Here is a 25,530-nt window from a genome sequence, read left to right as displayed (position 1 = left end):
CAGATGTAGATGCCACTGGTTCTTCACGTTCTGCAGATGTAGATACCACTGGTTCTTCACGTTCTGCAGATGTCGATAACACTGGTTCTTCACGTTCTGCAGATGTAGATGCCACTGATTCTTCATGTTCTGGAGATGTAGATACCACTGGTTCTTCACGTTCTGCAGATGTAGATACCACTGGTTCTTCACGTTCTGTAGATGTAGATGCCACCACCGCCATCTATTGCACGACGGTTGAACTTACGACTCTCAGTTCCGAACAGGCAACTGGACATGGACTAGGTTTGTTCGTATCTCTGAAAGTTCATAAGTAGAATGTTTGTAAGTACATCTACGCCTCTATATAAGGAACGACACAGTTTGATTTCTCCACAAATCTGGCTGTCGCCTGATGAAGCTAGTTGTAATTGGTGGTGAAACGTCGTACTCAGATTGTAAATGTTGTGGCTTGGCTCTCCAACACACCGGTGTGCTGTACTAGTATACTACACTACACTATACACTACTATACCACTACACTACTATACACTACACTATACACTACACACTACACTACTACCCACTTCACTATACACTACACACTAGTGCTGTACTAGTACACTACACTATACACTACACTACACACTAGTGCTGTACTAGTGACGAATTGGCCACGTCCTGTTTACGTGACAACCCTTACTAGTTGGCTGTGTCGGGTGGTGGCGGGGTTTTAACGACACTTTTATTTATTTCCGCAATCTAACCCAAAAAACCTCACGAAAGCCTACGTGTTAATCTCTCCACCAGTCCAATCTGTTTGGGGATAGAGTGTTGTCCCCTCGCACACGTGGATTTTCTCCAGGCTGCCACCGGTGTACCTCCCACACGTGAACACTCAACAATTGGCCCCTAACATCTTAATATATAGAGGACCACAGAGCTCGGGGCGTTAGGTTTGACACCGGCTCACCACGTGGGTGCACGTCGTGTGCGGCGGTGGCGCACCTCTACCAGTTGGACTATATTTACCATCATCATCGTTATTGTAAAATAATCTCAGGGTGCTGGTAGTGGCTTGTTAGTATACAGGGTGCTTCAAGAAAATGTTCACACTTACATGGGACTTTCGTTTTTAATGGAAAAACAACGGCTACTACACTGTAACATGATCACAAATGTACTGTTAATCGCTTCAAAGAGTCAAAGAGTCTCCACTTGTTCGCCATCGTTGTCAACGCGTGGCTCGAATCTTCTCCAGGTGGTCTCCAGAGGCCGGCGACGGCGGCACATTTCTCGTGGTTTTTGTTTGCAAATTCTCGGTAGTGTTCACGTGGTTTTTGAAGCACCCTGGACATCATTTGACCGTGAGAGGATGGCTACGGATTGGGCTTCGAAATTCATCCGGCAGTGGACTGACCCTGGGCGGCGGCGACGATGACGACGGCGACGACGATGACGGTGAGCACGATGACGGTGAGCACGATGATGATGATGACGGCGGTGAGCACGACGTGCCCGTCGCGGGCGGCGAGGCCCGTGCTTGAATCGACCGACGCTCCGCTCATTTTAATATTTCGTTTGAAACAGTTGACAAAGCCACCCCCCTCGTATCCCGCACGCGCCCGTGTGGCTATTCATACGCACAACACACACCTCAGAGCGTGCACCTGGACGCCTTCAGATAAGCACGCGTAGTAATATAGTGACACGCACACTGGATGCAAATGAAGGAGGAATACGAAGGTTTCCACTTCCCTCTGCGGCGATCTCGAGCAAGAGCTCGGATTGGGTGCCTGTTGGCCCGTGAGCCTGCGTCCTGTTTGTCCAGCCAGTAGGCGACAACGACTGGACCGTACTCGGCATTGCCCATCATCAGCCATGATCAGTCCACTGCTGGATGAGGGCATCTTTATCAAGCCGTCGCGGAGGCACCAATTCAGCGCGAGCGGCCGCCCGCGCGCCGATTCCCGTCGCTCCGTGTCCCCACTCAGATGTTGTTATTTGTTGTTGTTTACTCCCTCTTTAGCTGCCGCTCCATTTGTCAGCGAGTCGGTCGGTCTCGACCGCCGGGCAACCGTCGCCGGTTACATCGCTCCTCTCAATGGGCATCGTAGCCTGGCGACCCGGTTGCCACGGTCGGCTACGTACGGTGCGAAAGAAGTTCAACATACACCGTGTACGTACATACAGAACAGAAATCGTCACCCCCCCCCCCGCCGTCTCATCTCACTCCACTCTCCTCCACGCACTCTCCTACCTCTCCCCTCTCATCTCACTCTACTCCCCTCCACGCACTCTCCTACCTCTCCCCTCTCATCTAACTCTACTCCCCTCCACGCACTCTCCTACCTCTCCCCTGTCATCTCACTCTACTCCCCTCCACGCACTCTCCTACCTCTCCCCTCATCTAACTCCACTCCCCTCCACGCACTCTCCTACCTTTCTTCTATCACCTCACTCCACTCTTTGCAAACGCGACTCATCCCTGGTCGCTTTGAGATCTCGCTGGGTGAGACAAGATCCACTTTGACCTTGAATCTCCCGTCCTGGCGACCTCACGCGCATTGCTTCCCTCTTCATCAACACCTTCCCTCTCTCCGTCTCGCCACAGTACAATCCCAAGGCTTGCTTGTAGGGCTGTACAGACAAGAAAAAAAACTGGGCTAAAACCGCGTCTTCCTGTTCCTCCCCTGCCCAAGTAATTATAATTATTTCATACTCTTTGGTTCTTTAGGTAAAGTCACGTAGGTATAAAATAAATCACGACGTTTCGATTGCAACACAAGCAATCATCAGGTGGGAAAACCACAGCAATATTTTGTTTTGCTGAAGTGGGAGAGAGAGGTGGGGTTAGGTGGACGCGAGGAGAGGGAAAAACAATTCTTGCAGTGGTTTTCCCACCTGATGATAATTGCTTGTGTTGCAATCGAAACGTCGTGAATTATTTTATTTTATACCTACGTGACTTTACCGAAAGAACCAAAGAGTATGGATGTTAATTAACTTTTGTAGACCGTGAAGTGTGATTAACACGTAGGCTAACGTGACCAATGCCATTCAAAATTAAGGTTTTTGGGCTATGTCGTGTGAGTGTGAATGTGTCGTAACCCTCCACCAGCCGACACAGCCAGCAAGGTTTGTCACATAAACAAAACGCGCCAATTAGTTTACTACTTGTGAATATTCTGGCAAATCGCCCGATGATGCTGCAGTCACGAAAGCTTCAAATCAAGATTGAATAATTATTTTACAACAAAAATAATCTGCCAATAAATCCGTGGCACTTTTTTAAAATCTGTTTTGACCCCCCCCCTCACCTCCCAATCTCGGCCGTGTTTGCTGAATGAGCGAAGACGCTGAATGAGCGAAGACGACATCGGGTCTGGAGTGTCGGCACCATCTTCGTCATCTTGGCATGCTACAAGCCTTGCCGCTGCTATTCCCGGCTTCTGTGCGTGTGCGGTGGTGTAGCGGTTAGCGCGTCGCGCTACGAACCCGGCGACTCGGGTTCGATTCCCGCTCACGGCCAACACCGGTGACGATTATCTGAACCGGTCCTGGGCCCCCCCTAGGTCGACTCAGCCTCAAATGAGTGCCCAGTGCGGTGTGTAAACATCGCCACTGGGGAAACAAAGGCGGTCGGGCGTGTTGCTGGCCACCCACCCCCTCGTGTACCGTTCCGGCCTTCATTCATATGTGCTCGCTAACAGCACTTGCCCCTACAGTCTGTTAAGGCTACACGGGGGATCTTTGTCTACCTACCGAGTGGCACAAGTCTTACGTGCGAAACACAGTGCGGTGTGGCCCACGTGGAGCGGTGGCGCACAGAGCCACGTTCGAATCCCCCGGTCACGGCTAATATCAGGCGGTGATTTCTGAATTGGACTTGGTTGTCTCCCCACACCCACATCCACCCAGATCCACCCAGATCCACCCACCCACCCACCCACACCCACCCAGATCCACTCACCCACATAGATCCACTCACCCACATCCACCCACCAACCCACACCCACCCACCCACACTCACCCACCCACATCCACCCAGATCCACTCACCCACATACAACTGTAATGTGAGGATATATCCGGGTCGCTGACGGATCACAACTCGTCACGATGATTGGCTCTGCCGGTCCTGGTCCATAGCCAATGGGGGGAAGCCTAGGGGCGTGGCCCTGACGTAATGGGAAGGTGACAGCTGTAAGTAGAGAATTGGTTCTGCTGGCTTTAGCCACAGCCAATGGGGAGACGAGTCAGGGGCGTGGTCCCGGGAGCCTACGATGGAGTCTGGAAGATTCCATAGAGGCTAACCAGGATAGGTGGAAAGGTACCACGTGACCCGGGTATTAAATAGGAGTGGAGACGAACAACACGTGGTCAGAACTGGAACGAACAGAGGGAGAGGCCACGCGAGAGCGGGGATCCAGGCTGCCACGTGGCTGCGCGCGTCTCTCTATCCCTCTCACGCTGTCTGTCAGCAGCGTGAAGGAGTGTTGTAAAGAAAGACAAATAAAGACCGGATTCTAGAAGTCGCCTCCACGACCTTTATTACACAACAACAACCGCCATTCGCCACTAAGTGGCGTTGACGTCACCATGACGCTTGTGCCAGGCTATGTGCACCTTGAGGCCACGTTAAGTGTCGAACGCCCACTGGCAGGTCACGGGGCAGAACCAGGTGCCACGGGTTGACTGATTGAGATGACTGAGATGTCTGGCTGATGCACCACCCACATCCACACACCCACACCCACTCAGCACCCTTCAGCCAACCCAGCACTCGCCCGCCTGGTGAAGTATGGTCAAATCCCCCCCCCCCCCCCCCCATGACTGTCACGCTATGGCTGAAGCCCCTCATGCAGCATTGCGAATGTAAACACTATGGTATAGACACACGCTCTATTTGTCTACCTTGCTGTGTGTGTGTAGATGCAATATATTTTAGTGCACAAAAAATAGGCGTATTGTATATGTGGGGTGGAATGATGTTTGCGAGCTCCTATTAACGCCCGTGTATGTCTTGCCCGGTGCTGTTGTTTACACACCGCACCGAGTACTATTTTAGGCTGAGTCTACCCTGGGGAGCGCAGTAGCACTGATATTGTGGGAATGGGGGGGGGTCCGAGAATCGAACCGTGAGGCTTTCCCCTGCAGTGCGCTAATCACTGCACCACCGCTCTACCCCCCCCAGCACTCCTCAATAGGCGGAGCGCCTGTTGGGTTCGCTGCTCGCTGTGAGCGAACACCGCCGCAGGTAAGGCGAGGCGCACGAGTGTGTCGCAATGGCTAATCGCCCGGCCGCCTTTGTATCTCCCACCACCACCTCCCACATTGCCTGTCGTGAAACAACAGCGGCACCCACGTGGTTACTCATTGGAGGCCGAGTCGGTGGGGGGTGGATCCAGATTCCCGGTTCCGATCGAGTCGCAGATCGGGAGTCGAACTCGGCGGGCGGGGAATGGGGAGAGGAGGTGGGGAAGGACGGGGGGAGGGGGAGGACGGGGGGAGGACGGGGGGAGGGGGAGGACGGGGGGAGGGGGGGAGGACGGGGGGGAGGGGGAGGACGGGGGGAGGACGGGGGGAGGACGGGGGGAGGGGGAGGACGGGGGGAGGGGGAGGACGGGGGGAGGGGGGAGGACGGGGGGAGGGGGGGAGGACGGGGGGAGGGGGAGGACGGGGGGAGGGGGGGAGGACGGGGGGAGGGGGGGAGGACGGGGGGAGGGGGAGGACGGGGGGAGGGGGGGGACGGGGGGAGGGGGAGGGGGGGGACGGGGGGAGGGGGGGGACGGGGGGAGGGGGAGGACGGGGGGAGGGGGAGGACGGGGGGAGGGGGAGGACGGGGGGAGGGGGGGAGGAGGGGGGGAGGACGGGGGGAGGGGGAGGACGGGGGTAGGACGGGGGGAGGACGGGGGGAGGACGGGGGGAGGGGGGGGGACGGGGGGAGGGGGAGGACGGGGGGAGGGGGAGGACGGGGGGAGGGGGAGGACGGGGGGAGGGGGAGGACGGGGGGAGGGGGGGGAGGACGGGGGGAGGGGGGGGGGAGGGGGGGGACGGGGGGAGGGGGGGGACGGGGGGAGGGGGGGGACGGGGGGAGGGGGAGGACGGGGGGAGGGGGGGGGACGGGGGGAGGGGGGGGACGGGGGGAGGGGGAGGACGGGGGGAGGGGGGGGACGGGGGGAGGGGGAGGGGGGGGGGGGAGGACGGGGGGGGAGGACGGGGGGAGGGGGGGGGAGGGGGGGGAGGGGGAGGACGGGGGGAGGGGGGGGAGGGGGGGAGGACGGGGGGAGGGGGAGGACGGGGGGAGGGGGAGGACGGGGGGAGGGGGAGGACGGGGGGAGGGAGGGAGGACGGGGGGAGGACGGGGGGAGGACGGGGGGAGGACGGGGGGAGGGGGGGGACGGGGGGGGAGGGGGGGGACGGGGGGAGGGGGAGGACGGGGGGGAGGGGGGGGACGGGGGGAGGGGGAGGACGGGGGGAGGGGGGGGACGGGGGGAGGGGGGGGACGGGGGGAGGGGGGGGACGGGGGGAGGGGGAGGACGGGGGGACGGGGGGAGGGGGGGGACGGGGGGAGGGGGGGGACGGGGGGAGGGGGAGGACGGGGGGAGGGGGAGGACGGGGGGAGGGGGGGAGGGGGGGAGGACGGGGGGAGGGGGGGAGGACGGGGGGAGGGGGAGGACGGGGGGAGGGGGGGAGGACGGGGGGAGGGGGGAGGACGGGGGGAGGGGGGGAGGACGGGGGGAGGGGGAGGACGGGGGGACGGGGGGAGGGGGGGGGAGGGGGGGGACGGGGGGACGGGGGGAGGGGGAGGACGGGGGGACGGGGGGGGACGGGGGGAGGGGGAGGACGGGGAGGGGGGGGACGGGGGGAGGGGGAGGACGGGGGGAGGGGGGGGACGGGGGGAGGGGGAGGACGGGGGGAGGGGGGGGACGGGGGGAGGGGGGGGGAGGGGAGGGGGGGGGGAGGGGGGGGACGGGGGAGGGGGGGGGGACGGGGGGAGGGGGAGGACGGGGGGAGGGGGAGGACGGGGGGAGGGGGAGGACGGGGGGGGAGGGGGGGGAGGGGGAGGACGGGGGGAGGGGGAGGACGGGGGGAGGGGGGGAGGACGGGGGGAGGGGGAGGACGGGGGGAGGGAGGGAGGACGGGGGGAGGGAGGGAGGACGGGGGGAGGGGGAGGACGGGGGGAGGACGGGGGGAGGGGGGGATGGGGGGAGGGGGGGGGGGAGGACGGGGGGAGGGGGGGATGGGGGGAGGGGGGGGGGGGAGGACGGGGGGAGGGGGGGGAGGGGGGGGACGGGGGGAGGGGGAGGACGGGGGGAGGGGGGGGACGGGGGGAGGGGGGGACGGGGGGAGGGGGAGGACGGGGGGGGGGAGGACGGGGGGAGGGGGAGGACGGGGGGAGGGGGAGGACGGGGGGAGGGGGAGGACGGGGGGAGGGGGAGGACGGGGGGAGGGGAGGGGGAGGACGGGGGGAGGGGAGGGGGAGGACGGGGGGAGGGGGGGAGGACGGGGGGAGGGGGGGGACGGGGGGAGGACGGGGGGAGGGGGGGGACGGGGGGAGGGGGGGGACGGGGGGAGGGGGAGGACGGGGGGAGGGGGAGGACGGGGGGAGGACGGGGGGAGGACGGGGGGAGGGGGAGGACGGGGGGAGGGGGAGGACGGGGGGAGGGGAAGGACGGTGGGAGGGGGAGGACGGGGGGAGGGGGAGGACGGGGGGAGGACGGGGGGAGGACGGGGGGAGGGGGAGGACGGGGGGAGGGGGAGGACGGGGGGAGGGGGAGGACGGGGGGAGGGGGAGGACGGGGGGAGGGGGAGGACGGGGGGAGGGGGAGGACGGGGGGAGGGGGAGGACGGGGGGAGGGGGAGGACGGGGGGAGGGGGAGGACGGGGGGAGGGGGAGGACGGGGGGAGGGGGAGGACGGGGGGAGGACGGGGGGAGGACGGGGGGAGGGGGAGGACGGGGGGAGGGGGAGGACGGGGGGAGGGGAAGGACGGTGGGAGGGGGAGGACGGGGGGAGGGGGAGGACGGGGGGAGGACGGGGGGAGGGGGAGGACGGGGGGAGGGGGAGGACGGGGGGAGGGGGAGGACGGGGGGAGGGGGAGGACGGGGGGAGGGGGAGGACGGGGGGAGGGGGAGGACGGGGGGAGGGGGAGGACGGGGGGAGGGGGAGGACGGGGGGAGGGGGAGGACGGGGGGAGGGGGAGGACGGGGGGAGGGGGAGGACGGGGGGAGGGGGAGGACGGGGGGAGGGGGAGGACGGGGGGAGGGGGAGGACGGGGGGAGGGGGAGGACGGGGGGAGGGGGAGGACGGGGGGAGGGGGAGGACGGGGGGAGGGGGAGGACGGGGGGAGGGGGAGGACGGGGGGAGGGGGAGGACGGGGGGAGGGGGAGGACGGGGGGAGGGGGAGGAGCGGGTATCGTAGCGCAGTGCGCTAACCGCTGCTCCACCGCTCCCTGCGATACAGTAACCGTGGTTGTGCGGGGAACATCGACACAGCGAGAGAGAGGCTCTCACACGTGCGCGGCTTTAGTGGGGAGTGCAGGGGAGGAAGGCGCCGGGGATTGTTCTGCTTCAGCCGCTGCTGCTGTAACCCGGTGAGTGCCTCTCCCTCGTGGGGGGCTCGCTGTGCCACGTGCCACAGTCATTAGGGGGAGGGGGGGGCAGCGGTGGCGGCGTTGCTGAACGCGACCGCATCCTTCCTGCTGCGTTCGAACCCCGACCAGGGGAGGGCCGCGAACATCAGTGGCGATTATCAGAAGCGGGTTGGCGAGCCTCGCTCTCCCAATCCCCCTAGGTAGGCTCGGCCTTAAATGAGTATTTGTACCTTGTTTCCGTGGCGTTATAATGCGCGTCAGTAAAATGTGGTGGTGGTGGTGGCTGGTTGGTGTTTGGGGAGAGTGCATCCAGCCGTGCGTGGTGCTGGCCACCTCGTGCGCCGTGCCCAACCTTAATTGGTGCTCGCTAACCCCACTTGGCAGTCTGCAAATACAAAGATCCCCCCCCAGTGTAGCCTTCATAAACTGCTGGGGCAAGTGCTTTTAGCGAGCAGCACCGGTACACGAGTAGGGGGGGGGCGGGTGGCCAGCATCACGCCCGGCCGCCTTTGTCTCCCCAGTGGCGATGTTTACTACGCACCGCACCGGGTACTCGTTTGAGGCGGAGTCGACTTGGGGGGGGGGGGGCGGTGGGGGGCACTGGACCGGTCCAAGGTAATCGTCACTTGGCGTTGGTAGCCGTGAGCGGGAATCGAACTTGGCTACGCCGGGTTCGCGGCGCGCTAAGCGCTGCGCCACCGCTCCCCACACCTCCCCCCCTCACCCCCACACACACCACCACCATCCCCCACACATCCCCACCACCCCCTCCCAGTCTCTCTCGCAGCTTTTGCCTGCGCAGGGAATATCGGAGTGCGTCACTCCGATATTGAGCGCCGCTTTCGCCAAGCTGACGGCGGGGCCCGCTGTGTAGCCAGAGAAGCAGCAGTCGTGGGCAATCGATGACGGTGGGGTGGGTGGTGGTGGTGGGGGTAGGTGGGTGGGTGGGTGGTGGTGGGGTAGGTGGGTGGTGGTGGTGGGGGTAGATGGGTGGGTGGGTGGTAGGGGGGGGGGTAGGTGGGTGGGTTGGTGGTGGGGGTAGGTGGGTGGGGGGTGGGGGTAGGTGGGTGGGGGTAGGTGGTGGTGGTGGGGGTAGGTGGGTGGGGGTAGGTGGGTGTATGGTGGGGGTGGGGGTAGGTGGGTGGGTGGTGGTGGGGGTAGGTGGGTGGTGGTGGGGGTAGGTGGGTGGTGGTGGTGGGGTTAGGTGGGTGGTGGTGGTGGGGGTAGGTGGGTGGTGGTGGTGGGGGTAGATGGGTGGGTGGTGGGGGTAGGGGGGTGGGGGGTAGGTGGGTGGGTGGGGGTGGGTGGGGGTAGGTGGTTGGGGGGTGGGGGTGGGTGGGGGTAGGTGGTTGGGGGGTGGGGGTGGGTGGGGGTAGGTGGTTGGGGAGTGGGGGGTAGGTGGGTGGGGGTAGGTGGGTGTATGGTGGTGGTGTGGGTAGGTGGGTCGGGGTAGGTGGGTGGGTGGTGGGGTTAGGTGGGTGGTGGTATGGTGGTGTAGGTGGGTGGTGGGGGTAGGTGGGTGGTGGGGGTAGGTGGGTGGTGGTGGTGGGGGTAGGTGGGTGGATGGTGGTGGTGGGGGGTGGATGGTGGTGGTGGGTGGTGGATGGTGGTGGTGGGTGGTGGTGGTGGGGGTAGGTGGGTGGGGGGTGGTGGTGGGGGTAGGTGGGTGGTGGGTAGGTGGGTGGATGGTGGTGTTGGGGGTGGGTGGATGGTGGTGTTGGGTGGGTGGGGGGTGGAGGTAAGTGGGTGGGGGTAGGTGGGGGTAGGTGGGGATAGGTGGGTGGGGGTAGGTGGGTGGGTGGTGGTGGTGGGGGTAGGTGGGGATAGGTGGGTGGGGGTAGGTGGGTGGGTGGTGGTGGTGGGGGTAGGTGGGTGGTGGTGGTGGGGTAGGTGGGTGGGTGGTGGGTGGTTGTCTAGCGATGGGGAGCGGTAGTGTAGTGGTTAGCGCTCTGAGATACGAATCCGGCGGCCCGAGTTCGATTCCCGCTCACGGCCAACACCGGTGACGATTATCTGAACCTGTCCTGGGCCTCCCCTAGGTCGACTCAGCCTAAAATGAGTACCTGGAGCGGTGTGTAAACATTGACACGGGGGGAGACAAAGGCGACCGGGCGTGCTGCTGGCCACCCATCCCCTCCTGTGCCATGCCGGCCTTCAGTAGGTGCTCGCTAACAGCACTTGCCCCAACAGTCTGTTAGAGGCTACACCGTGGGGGATCTTTGTCTTTTTTCTGGTGGCAATAAACGAGTCAGCCGGTCGTAAGTTTTCATCTGCCGCGCCGGGCGATCCGAAGTGCCTTAAACACTTTCCCCCGCACGCGCTCGTGATTGAGAGAGGAGAGGAAGTCGGTCTTGTGTCTGCGCCGTTTCTGCTTGCGCAGTTGGAAATTGAACAGCGTGCGAGAGTGTTGATGGTTAATAGTAGCGGGTCTTAATCTTTTCTGTGCGCGCGCGCACACCCCACGGGCTCTGCGAATCGGAGTTGGGGATCTTTATTTAGACTTCATGCATGATGAAGAGGAATCGGAAAAGCCACAAAGCACGTTTTTTTTGTTTTTTCAACAGGTGTTCCAATGTGGGCCGCGGGCTCCGTAAGTTGTAACAGCAAACACAATAAAGAAGGGGGGAATAAAAAAAACCCACAATAGCAGTGCAAAATTGAGAAAATTGCAAAGCAAAGTCACTAAATGTAAATTATTGTTAAAATTCCGATTTATGAAGCTTGGGCAAGGCAGCAAAATCAACAGCAGGACAATCCCATGCCGCACCGAGAGAACGCCACGCAGTCGTAGCAGAAGTCCCGCAATACAATGGCACGTAAAACATTGAATGTGTGTGTGGACGGATGGATTCCACGTATCAGCAGTGGGTATTCCACCTGACGAGACGTATCTTAAGGACGCCCACGGGAGCGCGTCTTGTAAGATAAACTTATTTCTGCTGCTGCTGTGTTGTTGGTAGCGTTGGCAATAGTGGTTCATAACGATGACAAGAACAACAGCAACACGTGAATCAATGACACCACTGTGTGGCATTAAATATATACAGTGAGGGAAAATGGTATTTGATCCCCTGCTGATTTTGTACGTTTGCCCACTGACAAAGAAATGATCAGTCTATAATTTTAATGGTAGGTTTATTTGAACAGTGAGAGACAGAATAACAATCACAAAATCCAGAAAAACGCATGTCAAAAATGTTATTAATTGATTTGCATTTTAATGAGGGAAATAAGTATTTGACCCCCTCTCAATCAGAAAGATTTCTGGCTCCCAGGTGTCTTTTATACAGGTAACGAGCTGAGATTAGGAGCACACTCTTAAAGGGAGTGCTCCTAATCTCAGCTTGTTACCTGTATAAAAGACACCTGTTCACAGAAGCAATCAATCAATCAGATTCCAAACTCTCCACCATGGCCAAGACCAAAGAGCTCTCCAAGGATGTCAGGGACAAGATTGTAGACCTACACAAGGCTGGAATGGGCTACAAGACCATCGCCAAGCAGCTTGGTGAGAAGGTGACAACAGTTGGTGCGATTATTCGCAAATGGAAGAAACACAAAAGAACTGTCAATCTCCTTCGGCCTGGGGCTCAATGCAAGATCTCGCCTCGTGGAGTTGCAATGATCATGAGAACGGTGAGGAATCAGCCCAGAACTACATGGGAGGATATTGTCAATGATCTAAAGGAAGCTGGGACCATAGTCACAAAGAAAACAGTTGGTAACACACTACGCCGTGAAGGACTGAAATCCTGCAGCGCCCGCAAGGTCCCCCTGCTCAAGAAAGCACATATACATGCCTGTTTGAAGTTTGCCAATGAACATCTGAATGATTCAGAGGACAACTGGGTGAAAGTGTTGTGGTCAGATGAGACCAAAATGGAGCTCTTTGGCATCAACTCAACTCGCCGTATTTGGAGGAGGAGGAATGCTGCCTATGACCCCAAGAATACCATCCCCACCGTCAAACATGGAGGTGGAAACATTATGCTTTGGGGGTGTTTTTTTGCTAAGGGGACAGGACAACTTCACCGCATCAAAGGGATGATGGACGGAGCCATGTACTGTCAAATCTTGGGTGAGAACCTCCTTCCCTCAGCCAGGGCATTGAAAATGGGTCGTGGATGGGTATTCCAGTATGACAATGGCCCAAAACACATGGCCAAGGCAACAGAGGAGTGGCTCAAGAAGACGCACATTAAGGTCCTGGAGTGGCCTAGCCAGTCTCCAGACCTTGATCCCATGTGGAGGGAGCTGAAGGTTCGAGTTGCCAAACGTCAGCCTCGAAACCTTAATGACTTGGAGAAGATCTGCAAAGAGGAGTGGGACAAAATCCCTCCTGAGATGTGTGCAAACCTGGTGGCCAACTACAAGAAACGTCTGACCTCTGTGCTTGCCAACAAGGGTTTTGCCACCAAGTACTAAGTCATGTTTGGCAGAGGGGTCAAATACTTATTTCCCTTTTTAGAATGCAAATCAATTAATAACATTTTTGACATGCGTTTTTCTGGATTTTGTTGTTGTTATTCTGTCTCTCACTGTTGAAATAAACCTACCATTAAAAGTATAGACTGATAATTTCTTCATCAGTGAGCAAACGTACAAAATCAGCAGGGGATCAAATACTTTTTTCCCTCACTGTACACAAAGACTACTCTACTTACGAAAATTCGACTTACGAACTTTCAGAGATACGAACAAACTTGGTCCGTATGTCCAGTTGCCCGTTCGACACCGAGAGTCGTAAGTGCAACCGCCACACAACAGATGGCGGTGGTGGTTGTTTGTGTCATTACCCAGAATTCCCATTCATTACCCAGCATTCCCAGCATTTCTGCCTTGGGCCGCCTCCACTGTCTGCTGTTGTTGCGTTGACGCTGTGCGGTTCACTCCGACGTTCTCTCTCTTTGCTTTTCACGAACATCATCAACCCCCGTCATGTCTCAGAAGCGTAAGAGTGGTGAAAGTGTTGAGGGTGGTCGTAAGAGGTGGCGCACTATGACGGCGGAAACTAAAGTGGACATTATAAAGCATTGTGGACCGGTGACATCTGCAGAACATGAAGAGAACCAGTGGCATCTACATTTGCAGAACGTGAAGAACCAGTGGCATCGACATTTGCAGAACATGAAGAACCAATGGGATCAATATTTGCAGAACCTGAGGAACCAGTGGCATCTACATCTGTAGAACATGAAGAACCAGTGGCATCTACATCTGCAGAACGTGAAGAACCAGTGGTATCTACATCTGCAGAACGTGAAGAACCAGTGGCATCTACATCTGCAGAACGTAAAGAACCAGTGGCATCTACATCTAGAACGTGAAGAACCAGTGGCATCTACATCTGCAGAACGTGAAGAACCAGTCGCATCTACATCTGTAGAACGTGAAGAACCAGTGGCATCTACATCTGTAGAACGTGAAGAACCAATGGCATCTACATCTAGAACGTGAAGAACCAGTGGCATCTATATCTGCAGAACGTGAACAACCAGTGACATCTACATCTGCAGAATGTGAAGAACCAGTGGCATCTACATCTGCAGAACGTGAAGAACCAGTGGCATCTACATCTGCAGAACGTGAAGAACCAGTGGCATCTACATCTGCAGAATATGAAGAACCAGTGGCAACTACATCTGCAGAACATGAAGAACCAGTGGCATCTACATCTGCAGAACATGAAGAACCAGTGGCATCTACATCTGCAGAACGTGAAGAACCAGTGGCATCTACATCTGCAGAACGTGAAGAACCAGTGGCATCTACATCTGCAGAACGTGAAGAACCAGTGGCATCTACATCTGCAGAACGTGAAGAACCAGTGGCATCTACATCTGCAGAACGTGAAGAACCAGTGGCATCTACATCTGCAGAACGTGAAGAACCAGTGGCATCTACATCTGCAGAACGTGAAGAACCAGTGGCATCTACATCTGCAGAACGTGAAGAACCAGTGGCATCTACATCTGCAGAACGTGAAGAACCAGTGGCATCTATATCTGCAGAACATGAAGAACCAGTGGTATCTACATATGCAGAACGTGAAGAACCAGTGGCATCTACATCTGCAGAACGTAAAGAACCAGTCACATCTACATCTGTAGAACGTGAAGAACCAGTGGCATCTACATCTGCAGAACGTGAAGAACCAGTGGCATCTACATCTGCAGAACGTGAAGAACCAGTGGCATCTACATCTGCAGAACGTGAAGAACCAGTGGCATCTACATCTGCAGAACGTGAAGAACCAGTGGCATCTACATATGCAGAACGTGAAGAACCAGTGGCATCTACATCTGCAGAACGTGAAGAACCAGTCGCATCTACATCTGAAGAACGTGAAGAACCAGTCGCATCTACATCTGTAGAACGTGAAGAACCAGTGGCATCTACATCTGTAGAACGTGAAGAACCAGTGGCATCTACATCTGCAGAACGTGAAGAACCAGTGGCATCTACATCTGTAGAACGTGAAGAACCAGTGGCATCTACATCTGCAGAACGTGAAGAACCAGTGGCATCTACATCTGCAGAACGTGAAGAACCAGTGGCATCTACATCTGCAGAACGTGAAGAACCAGTGGCATCTACATCTGCAGAACGTGAAGAACCAGTGGCATCTACATCTGCAGAAGATGAAGAACCAGTGGCATCTACATCTGCAGAACGTGAAGAACCAGTGGCATCTACATCTGCAGAACGTGAAGAACCAGTGGCATCTACATCTGCAGAACGTGAAGAACTAGTGGCATCTACATCTGCAGAACGTGAAGAACCAGTGGCATCTACATCTGCAGAACGTGAAGAACCAGTGGCATCTACATCTGCAGAACGTGAAGAACCAGTGGCATCTACATCTGCAGAACGTGAAGAACCAGTGGCATCTACATCTGCAGAACGTGAAGAACCAGTGGCATCTACATCTGCAGAAGATGAAGAACCAGTGGCATCTACATCTGCAGAACGTGAAGAACCAGTGGCATCTACATCTGCAGAACGTGAAGAACCAGTGGCATCTACATCTGCAGAATGTGAAGAACCAGTGGCATCTACATCTGCAGAACGTGAAGAACCAGTGGCATCTACATCTGCAGAACGTGAAGAACCAGTGGCATCTACATCTGCAGAACGTGAAGAACCAGTGGCATCTACATCTGCAGAACGTGAAGAACCAGTGGCATCTCCAGGAGATTATCTAACTTTTAAAGCCATTCCCCGTGTTTAGTGTACATGCCGTACAACACGTTTGGAATCGACAGGAGTAAAGTTGGACTTGCAAACAATTCGATTTACAAACAAACCTCTGGAACCTAACTCGTTCATAAGTAGAGTCCCTGTACTATAAGGCGACGTTTCGGGTAATTGCCCTTCATGGCATAAATAAAATTGTGCAGTCAGGAAGACCCATTAAATAAATGTTACATTTCATCACACGATCTCTCATAACTTCATATCTCATCACTTTATCTCATAACTTTATCTCGTATCACTTTACATCATCACTTCATCTCATCACTTCATCTCATCACTTCATCTCATCACTTTATCTCTCATCACTTTATCTCGTAACTTTATCTCATAACTTGATCTCTCATCACTTGATCTCATAACTTCATCTCGTAACTGTATCTCTCAACCCTTTATCGCTCATCACCTTCTCTCACGCGATGCAGTTGCGTAAAGTTCCCGATGCGATTAGCAGGTATCCAGAATCGCGGATAGGTTGGCGAATGACAAAGGGAACGCAGTGCGGGCAGTCTCCTCGACTTACGAGCACCCGACTTAAGACCACCCACACTTACGAACCTATCATCCATGAAATATATGATTTTTTACGTTAACTTAAAACGCGAACCCGCACTTGCAAATCGACTGCGGAAATATTTTGTTCAGCTGAGCGATCCTCCGTGAGATGCAGTAGGTCAGCCTGATGCTGGGAGTAAGTGTTTGTGTGTGTGTGCTTTTAAATATACGGTAGACTCGATTATCCGCGTACTGTTTATCTGATTTTGCGGATTAACCACACACCTGAGATGTTCACATTAATTAACAACTCGTTGATTTTCCCTTAAGCCCAAATGAATACAGTAAAACCTTGGATTGCGAGCATAATTCGTTCTGGAAACATGTTTGTAATCCAAAACACTCGTATATCAAAGCACTCGTATATCAGTTGTGATCACGTGACGCTCGGCAGACAAAGCGTATACGTACTACTCGTCTTGCAAAACACTCGCAGACCAAGTTACTCGCAATCCGAGGGTTTACTGTAATCTCAAAACAGTTCTCCATTGTTATTCTAGTTAATGTTAATTACAAGTCACGTGCTTTAACCGAACAAATACCTTGCTCCGGTTAATCTGAAATCCACGCGATCGCCTCTACAATACAGTAGTTGCATATCTCTGCTGTCCACTTAGTAGGCAGGAGCAGGAAAGCGTTATTATCACTGACCACGCGTATCGATCGTTCATTCGTCCATTTTTGGCACAGATATTCATGGAAAATGTTTCTTTTTGGATTCTTCGCGATTTTGAATTATCTGCACCCGTCCGTCCACCCCATCATTCGCGCGGAGAGTCTACTGGAGTACACTTTTGCATTCCAACTTACGATCCTTTCGACTTAAGAACGGGCCCCTCGGTAACAAATGGTGTTCGTAAGTCAAGTACTACCCGTACTGTATACACGAACAGCATAATTTATTCTCTTAAGGCCTCATGGTGTTGTTGTGGACGTGTTGAGTTGTGTTTTGGTTTTTGTTAGTCGTGCAACAAGACCGCTGCGCTCGCCACGTCCAGAGAGAATGGACCTGTGAGACAATTTTGCCAGAATCCAAGGTGATGAAAATTAATAATAGGTTTTTCTTTTTTGACGATAAAACAGGTGTTAAAGATGTTCAAACACCTTTTGTGAGGCATGAAGTCTGCCTTAACCACACAGAGCACGTGTGCTAAATGCAGACTTGATGTCTCGCAGAAATTATCTATTTGGTTCCTTTTTTCCAGTATCAAAGTTCTCCGGTCTGACACTGGTGAGAGACAAGGCCAGAAAGGCTGTCTCTGGTGTAGGCCAATCCGTTTCAAACATAACGCCATATATTGCCAGAGGATGTTTTGTTTGCATGTTCGCCACAAATACTGTGTGTGGTTAATGCAGTACTTGCAAAAGGTTTATATTTGGTGTTTGAGCATCTTAACACAACTCCTGTTTTATCGGCAGAAAGGGTAACAACCCCGTTCTTATTCGTCATCGTCAGAGAGCGAATCGTCCATGCGGCGAGGGCAGGCGAGGTATGGCTGACCGTGATCTTCGCTCGACCCCCCCCATCCCCCCACCCCGACCCCCCACCTGACCCCCCGCTCCCACCCCCCGCTCCCACCCCCCGCTCCCACCCCCCGCTCCGACTCCCCGCTCCCACCCTCCGCTCCCACCCCCGTTCCCACCCCCCACTCCCACCCCCCGCTCCCACCCCCCGCTCCCACCCCCCGCTCCGACTCCCCGCTCCCACCCTCCGCTCCCACCCCCCGCTCCCACCCCCCCGCTCCCACCCCCCCCGCTCCCACCCCTCGCCTGACCCCCCGCCCCGACCCCTCGCTCCCCAACTCCACGTCTCATCTCAGGGGGTCGCTGTGGCGACGCACGCATGTCGCGATGTCGATAACGCGGGGCAACGCCGCACAGCCCTCTCTGCTTTCTCTGCGTTCAGTTTGTTGTCCTTCGCCTGCCGCCCTCCCCCCTGCGCACCTCCGATTAGCAAGGTTGGGGGTAAACTTGCGTAAGGTGCGAAAGAACTTCATCTATGCGTACAGCACGGGGTGTACACCCAAACTCTTTCGTGTGCTCAACCCCACGGGGTGGTGGTAGTGGTGGTGGTGGTGTTTCTGCTGCACGTGGCTCAAGAAGAAGATAGAATAATGCAGGAGATGTTAACATGTTCAGACGCCACATAGACACCAATTCATAGGCGGAACTTGGATATTCATAGGCGGAGCTTGAATATTAATAGGCGGAGCTTGAATATTCATAGGCAGAGTTTGACTGACTTCTATATTTGGGGGGAGCAAGGGGTTCGCCTTGTCCCTCACATGAGGAATCGCGGGTTCATATAATTAATAGATTTTTTAAAATCTTTATTGTAACTATTTAAAATTAATGAATAAAGATGCCCATGATACAAGGCATCAAGTCAGCATTAGCCACACATACTCAGTGACGGATATAACACTTCAACAAATGTGCCGTCGGCAAGGCACGCATCGGCCTTGGGAGAGTGATTTATTTGTCCTGCACCGGAGAGGCGGCTTGCGGCTTTGGCCCCGCTAGCGGGCTGGAGACGCCACAAGGCGAGCGGCACCAAATGTAGTGCAGTGCAAACACCGACGCCATTCGTAGCTCGGAGTTGAGACAATTTTATCGACGGGACCATTTTTGTTGTTGTTGTTACCATGAGCTCATGTGGTTAATGCCGACGTTGAAGATGCCTCACAATGATAATAATAATCATGTGTATCACGGGACCCTTTTCTTGCCAGTATCAAAGTATGAAAACATAAGAATATTGCATTTTTGTAAAATTTAAGAATGTTTTTCAATTATTGGTGTGTCTGTTTGGGCTTTTGGACACCTTAACACCTCGCGGATTGTTGCCAGAAAGAGTAAAAATACTTCTTTAAAAATGTCAAATCAAAGCTTGTGTCCGGGTTTTGGTTCGGGTGTCTTTGCCTTCGGGGCTTTTCCAGTGTTCCTCCTCCAGTTTGGCTGAAAAACCAAATCGCGCGGTGGGGCGCTTCCCCCACGACTTGACAACTTTATTTGATTCGGCTCCGTCGCTGGGTGGTGGAGGGTCACGGTTTAACAATTGGCATTATATACAGGGGACTCCTCTACTTACAAACATTCGACTTATGAACTTTCAGAGATATGAACAAACCTGGTCAGTATGTCTAGTTGCAGCTGTTCAACTTCCACACAAGAGATGGTGGTGGTGGCATCTACATCTGCAGAACGTGAAGAACCAGTGGCATCGACATCTGCAGAACATGAAGAACGAGTGGCATCTACATCTGCAGAACATGAAGAACCAGTGGCATCTACATCTGCAGAACATGAAGAACCAGTGGCATCTACACCTGCAGAACGTGAAGCACCAGTGGCATCTACAACTGCAGAACGTGAAGAACCAGTGGCATCTACATCTGCAGAACGTGAAGAACCAGTGGCATCTACATCTGCAGAACGTGAAGAACCAGTGGCATCTGCATCTGCAGAACGTGAAGAACCAGTGGCATCTGCATCTGCAGAACGTGAAGAACCAGTGGCATCTACATCTGCAGAACGTGAAGAACCAGTGGCATCTACATCTGCAGAACGCAAAGAACCAGTGGCATCTAAATCTGCAGAACGTGAAGAACCAGTGGCATCTACATCTGCAGAACATAAAGAACCGGTGGCGTCTACATCTCCAGGAGATGATACAACTTTTAAAGCCATTCCCCGTGTTTAGTGTACACGCCATACAAGATGTTTGGAATCGACAGGAGTAAAGTTGGGACTTACAAACAAACCGACTTACGAACAGACCTCTGGAATATAGCTCATTCGTAAGTAGAGGAGTCCCTGTAAACCTACACTACCCCGCAAAACTGCGCCCCAGTTCCTATAAGGACTGCCACTTCACGATGTTACTTATTGAAGACTACCGCCGGTATTCGGTGCATCTTGGGGTCGCTCTTGAATTATCTAGTTTGGTTTTATTTTGGTCTACGTCACCGATAATATAATTGAACGAAAAAAACGGCTGCTCTTGTTATTTTAGTTTTTTTTGCCGAACCCCCCCCCGCCACCGCCCCCCCCCCCCATGTCCCCCCCACCCCCTGACCTCCACGATCCAAGCCAGATTGAACGAACTGGCAAAGTTAGCAGCCGGGCGAGTCGCTGCTAGGCACGGCGGCCGATGGCTCCGAGACTGACGGGCGAGAGTGGCGGCCAGAGGCTTGGAACACGCCTTTAGGGGAACCACCACCGTGGAGACGGAGCGACGCAATCGAGAGAGGCGGGGGCGGGGGGGCAGATGAGTGGACATTTTTTTTTAGTTTTGTCATCGCGAGACCCGTGGGGAGCGGTGGCAGCTTGCGAGGGCCCCTCGTCCGGCGGCGGATAGAGCGTGACCTATGGCAATGCCGTGCGGTATATTTTTGGCAGTCCCCTGGTGGCCGGAGGCTGAGACAGTGCTGCTGCTTGCCGCTACGACCACGTCACCCGCATTGCGCTTTTTTATTTTCATTCTTGCGGTTACCGCATATCCGTTTCGCGTGGTTGGCTACGTACGGTGGCGAAAGAAGTTGAACGTACACGCGAGCATGCGTTTAAAGGACCCTTTGTGTTATCGTCGTTGTCATCGTTGCCAATGTTACGGTCAGTCTGCTCGTTTACCCAAGAAAGCCTCGCCGTGTCTCGCAACTCGCTTTCAGGAGGGGGTCTGGGGGGGGTCCTGCCAAGTTGTTCGCAGTAGGGGGACGCGACAATTGCCGATGTACAATCCCCACCGCGTAATCGGTGGGCGTGCAGCAATTCTTTACATTTGGCAAAAAAATCTGGACCGTGACCTCGGTGGTGCACGACGCCATCGCGGGATCTTGTAATACGGGGAATGCGCAGCGGTTGCTATTGACGGGGGAAGGGAGGGGAGGCGGAATGGGGGGGGGGTGATGGGGCGGCCTGCCGGATCCCAACCGCGAGCCGGTGCAACAACAAAGTGTGCTGCATCTTGCCTTAAACACCGCCCCCCCCCCCCCTGCTTCCCTGCCCCCTCCCACCGATGGTGAGCACGTTAAAGAGTCGACCAGGTCGACGGTAAACCCCCTCCCCTCCCCCCGGTGCACCGTAACCCCAGCGTTCATCCCAGCACTCTTGCGTTCACGCCGTCGCTGTTGCCTTGGCGCACGGAACGAGCTTGGAGCGTGTGCGTGGAGCGAGCGTGGAGCGTGTGCTTGGAGCGTGTGCGTGGAGTGAGCGTGGAGCGAGCTATGAAGCTCTTTAAACCACCAATGCGCAGGACAATCCACACCACGTCAACTGCTGGTGTGGGGTGGGGGCGGTTGTTGTTGTTTGTCCATACTTCACCACGCTGGTCTCGGCACGGGCGGGTCCGTCGTCGGCCAGGGCCGAGCCCAGGGGGTGGGGAGGTTGAGGCTCTCGGCTCGCCACCGACCGGGAATCGAAACGCGGGTCGCTGGGTTCGCAACAGGCACAGCGCGTGATCCACTCCCCACCGCCTCCTCCTCCGCCTCCACTCCAGAAACACAAATTGCTCTCCCCCCTCGCCGCGTCAGCACGAGCATCTTCGGGTCGAGACGCCCTCTGCGTTGGGTTCGATGACCCCCGCCCCCATCGCTACCTCCCCCACCCACCCAATCGCCCCACCCCCCTCAAAGCAAATTGCACTCGGCAAATGGTGTTCGTGATGGTAATGCCGATGCTGGCGACGGGGGACGATGCCGACAATTCTAACCGTTGCTGCTGCCCGCCATGACGCCGCCGCCCGCTCTAACACCACCGCCCACTCTAACGCATCCACCCGCTCTAACGCCACCGCCCACTCTAACACCACCGCCCACTCTAACGCCTCCACCCGCTCTAACACCACCACCCGCTCTAACACCACCGCCCGCTCTAACACCACCGCCCGCTCTAATGCCACCGCCCGCTCTAACGCCTCCACCCGCTCTAACACCACCGCCCGCTCTAACACCACCGCCCACTCTAACGCCTCCACCTGCTCTAACACCGCCCACTCTAACGCCTCCACCCGCTCTAACACCACCGCCCACTCTAACACCACCACCCGCTCTAACGCCTCCACCCGCTCTAACACCTCCACCCGCTCTAACACCACCGCCCGCTCTAACGCCTCCACCCGCTCTAACACCACCGCCCGCTCTAACACCACCGCCCACTCTAACACCACCGCCCGCTCTAACACCACCGCCCACTCTAACGCCTCCACCTGCTCTAACGCCTCCACCTGCTCGAACGCCTCCACCTGCTCTAACACCGCCCACTCTAACACCACCGCCCGCTCTAACACCACCGCCCGCTCTAATACCACCGCCCGCTCTAACGCCACCCGCTCTAACATCACCACCCGCTCTAACGCCTCCGCCAGCTTTAATGTCCCCCCCCCCCTCCCATGTGTTTCGATTTGACCACAAGACACCGATGGTATTTTGGACAGAAAATCAAGAGAATTGAAATCCCACGTGTTTCTCCCTTCGGCAAGATGATCATCATATTAATAATGTGCTAGGCATAGTGCCGAATCTGAAGCCATTGGTTGCGTAGATTTACTATATGCAGCAGAATAACCTCTTATCTGTGACGACGTTGGATGGTGGGGCGAGCGCGTCCCTGACAGTGGCAGTGTGTGGGAGCCATGCTTCATCCACTGCTTGATGCCCCCCCCCCCCCCCCAGAGGAACGCAGATATCCGAAACAGACGTCGCTACCCGAGTGACAGAAGCCTCGGGTGCACAGTGGTAAGTGCGGTGATGGTCGTGGTGGTGATGTATGTTGTCATGTTTGTGTGTGATGGTGGTGGTGTGGTGATCGTTATAATGGTGGTAATTGTTCTGGTGATTGTGATCCATGCTGGCGGTAGTGATGGTGGCAGACGTGATTGCGGTGATTATGGTAGTGATGGTGCTGTCGGTAGTGATGGTGGTGATGGCGACAGTGATGGCGTGAGTACTGATGGTAATCATGCTGACAGGTGTGATGATGACGGTAGTGATTGCGGTCATTATGGTAGTGATGGTGATGGCGGCAGTGATGGTGATTGTGATGATGCTAGTACTCATGCGAGTAGTGCTGACAGTAGTGATGATGGCGGTAATGATGGGGGCGGTAGCGGTCATGCTGGCGATGGCGGCTGCTGCTGCCTCCACCACCGCCGCTGCTCCCGTTTTGGGAATGGCAGTCGGCTGCAGTCGGACAGTCGGGGGGTTGGTTAAAAATAGCCGACCAGCAGCGAGAGTCGAGGGCACGCGGCACGCACGCGCTGCTGCAGGCCGTGGCAAGTGGGAGGAAATCTGCGGAAGCGCAGATAACTTTGTTTTAACCGCATCAGCGCAGAGCGGCCCACGCACCGTGCCGGTAACGGTCGGACCCGAGCCGTCGCTCCCTTGACCTTCCACGCCGTGTGTCCGGATGAGATCACGTGCCCCCCCCCCCGCCGCGTCCCGGTTCAAATTTTGAGATGCCCGACCGTCACTCTCTCTTCCTTCTTTCCTCCACTGTTTTCTCTCTAACCGTTCCCTCTCTCTCTCCCTCACTGTTCTCTCTCTCCGTTCTGTCTCTCCTCTGCTTCTCTTTCCTGCCTCGGGTGATCACCACGCTCTTCCTTTCCACCGATCCGCTCGTCCGTTTCCCGTTCGCAAGATTGCGACCCTTCCGGAACTGGACACCCTTGGGGAAAAAAAGAGCGTTATAGCTCATCGAATTGATCCGGTATGAATGGAGATTCTGATTCCATATACATACACACACACTCTTGGCTTGTTGAAAATCATCGTGAAAATAAAAAAAATCCAAAGAATAACTGACATGCCGATGCATCGCCCTAAAAAAAAAGACTGGTTGCTGAACTGCCAGACAAAGGCGTCCGATATGAGATTTGGCCTCACGGTATGAAGGATGGGCGATCGGAGTGGGCTGGAGGGGGCCACGGGGGAGGGTGGTGGAGGGTGGGGGGGATACCCTCACGGTCTTCACTCGCGTGAGGTGGCGACCGGTGGCTTGAGGCCGTAGCCAATGAAGGTTTAGCCGGAATCGATGGCGCACCCCTCCGGTAGGAGATATACGGGGTCTTTAATAGGAGATAGACGGGGCTTTAGTAGGAGATAGACGGGGGCTTTACCAGGAGATAGATGGGGCTTTAATAGGAGCTAGACGGGACTTTAGTAGGAGATAGACGGGGTTTTAATAGGAGCTAGACGGGGCTTTAATAGGAGATAGATGGGGCTTTAATAGGAGATAGATGGGGCTTTAATAGGAGCTAGACGGGACTTTAGTAGGAGATAGACGGGGTTTTAATAGGAGCTAGACGGGGCTTTAATAGGAGATAGATGGGGCTTTAATAGGAGATAGACGGGGCTTTAATAGGAGATAGATGGGGCTTTAATAGGAGCTAGACGGGACTTTAATAGGAGATGGATGGGGCTTTAATAGGAGCTAGACGGGGCTTTAATAGTAGCTAGACGGGGCTTTCATAGGAGATATACGGGGTTTTAATAGGAGATAGACGGGGGCTTTAATAGGAGCTAGACGGGGCTTTAATAGGAGATAGACGGGGCTTTAATAGGAGATAGATGGGGGCTTTAATAGGAGATAGACGGGGGCTTTAATAGGAGATGGATGGGGGCTTTAATAGGAGATAGACGGGGCTTTAATAGGAGATAGACGGGGGCTTTAATAGGAGCTAGACGTGGCTTTAATAGGAGATAGACGGGGCTTTAATAGGAGATAGATGGGGGCTTTAATAGGAGATAGACGGGGGCTTTAATAGGAGATAGATGGGGGCTTTAATAGGAGATAGACGGGGGCTTTAATAGGAGATATATGGGGGCTTTAATAGGAGATATATGGGGGCTTTAATAGGAGATAGATGGGGGCTTTAATAGGAGATGGATGGGGGCTTTAATAGGAGATGGATGGGGGCTTTAATAGGAGATGGATGGGGGCTTTAATAGGAGATGGATGGGGGCTTTAATAGGAGACAGACGGGGCTTTAATAGGAGATAGACGGGGGCTTTAATAGGAGATAGACGAGGCTTTAATAGGAGACAGACGGGACTTTAATAGGAGATAGACGGGGCTTTAATAGGAGACAGACGGGGCTTTAATAGGAGATAGACGGGGCCTTAATGCCGTCGCGAGGGAGGGGAGTCG

The 25,530-nt window shown here is 55.9% G+C and overlaps 1 protein-coding gene across 12 annotated transcripts in view; it reads left to right on the top strand.

Annotated features, from left to right (window-relative positions):
- Positions 1–25,530, top strand: part of LOC144736785 (uncharacterized) — a 45,647-nt gene continuing 20,117 nt past the window's right edge. For 4 of the 12 annotated variants that reach the window (XM_078619415.1, XM_078619410.1, XM_078619406.1 and 1 more), the window contains exons 1-2: positions 1–2,158; positions 23,058–23,120. The gene's annotated coding sequence lies outside the window, so the exon portion shown is untranslated. Of the gene's footprint in view, positions 2,159–8,426; positions 8,578–23,057; positions 23,121–25,530 lie in introns of those variants that run through there. The other 8 variants (XM_078619412.1, XM_078619409.1, XM_078619405.1 and 5 more) reach the window with 4 other exon arrangements.

Source organism: Lampetra planeri, chromosome 63 (genome assembly GCF_965212315.1).
Source record: "Lampetra planeri chromosome 63, kcLamPlan1.2.h2, whole genome shotgun sequence".
Taxonomy (NCBI): Eukaryota; Metazoa; Chordata; class Hyperoartia; order Petromyzontiformes; family Petromyzontidae; genus Lampetra; species Lampetra planeri.
The sequence above is the reverse complement of the archived record's forward strand: the minus strand, read 5'-3'. Positions and strand labels throughout refer to the sequence as shown.